This window comes from Tenrec ecaudatus, chromosome 14 (assembly GCF_050624435.1).
Source record: "Tenrec ecaudatus isolate mTenEca1 chromosome 14, mTenEca1.hap1, whole genome shotgun sequence".
NCBI lineage: Eukaryota > Metazoa > Chordata > Mammalia > Afrosoricida > Tenrecidae > Tenrec > Tenrec ecaudatus.
The window spans coordinates 44,628,995-44,630,283 of NC_134543.1; the positions used below are offsets into that span (position 1 = coordinate 44,628,995).

General features: G+C 36.8%; 1 pseudogene; it reads right to left on the reverse strand.

Annotated features, from left to right (window-relative positions):
• Window positions 1-876: 876 nt before the first annotated feature.
• Window positions 877-1,071, reverse strand: LOC142426914 (U1 spliceosomal RNA; annotated as a pseudogene).
• Window positions 1,072-1,289: the final 218 nt, after the last annotated feature.

Here is a 1,289-nt window from a genome sequence, read left to right on the forward strand (position 1 = left end):
ATGTAGATCCCTGAGATCGGTTCCCCCTATGTTGATTTCTTCATTGCTGCTTCCATGGGCGTTGATTGTGGATCCAAGGAAAAGGAAATCTTTGACAATTTGATTCTTTTCTACCTTTATCATGATATTGTCTTGCTTCGTTTTGTGAGAATTTGGTTTTCTTAACATGGAGTTGTATTCCACACTGAAGGCTGCAGTCCTTGATCTTCATCAGTAAATGTTTCAATTCCTCCTCACTTTCAGCACTGAGGTCAGTGTTACTAAACCTCTTCCAGCTCTGATGCTTTGTTCTTCTTCATGTATTCAAACTACTTAGATTATTTGCTCAGCATACATATTGAATAAGTATAGGAATAGGATACAACTCTTGGGCCCACCTTTCCTGATTTTAAGCCAAGCAATATTCCTTTAGCATGTTTGTGGGACTGCCTCTTCCATGTTCAGGGTCAATATGATCAACAATGAAGTGTTTTGGAATTCCCATCCTTCTCAATGTTATTCATAATTTGTTATGCTCCACACAGTTGAAAGCTCTTGCATAGTCAATAAAACATATCTTTCTGGTATACTCTGCTTTCCACCAAGATCTGTTATCCATGATATTCTTCATGTCATGTCTTCTTCTAAATCCAGGTTGAATTTCTGGCAGCTCCCTACACATATATTGCTATAAAAATTGTTAAATTATCATTAATAATAATATCATTGCTATTATATAGCTCTTGCTTATGTGGAAAACAACTAGATATTGAAAAAATGCATGTACCACAACTCACTAGCTTGATTCAAAAGCACACCCCGCAACTCTAATTCAGACAATTAACTTCTCTCCCCCACACCATTGTTTACCTGGTATATATATTATTTTTCCTAGGGAAGAGCACAAACAAGTACTCCATTCCCACAAATGATGCAGTCAAATTTCCCACATTTTGGGAAACCACAGGGGTCAGCACATCTGGAGTGCAATGGATGTGCAGGGGTTGCTCAGCGTATCCGGAGTGCAATGGTTTTCCTCGCCCTGGGAAAACCACCTTCCTGATCATGGTATCTCCGCTACCAGGTAAGTATATTTTTATATTCCATTTTCTAATTTTTGTTGGTCGAGTAAGTTCCAACACTCAATTTCTTCGCCTATTAATTTAACATGTGTACAGAAATTCCTGTTCCATTTATGGCATCTTTCCTTTCCATTTAAAATTTTATATTTATGACTTTAAAATTTATATTTATGACTCTATTATTATTTATAAACTCACTGCCATCAAGTCAATTCTGACTCATAACTG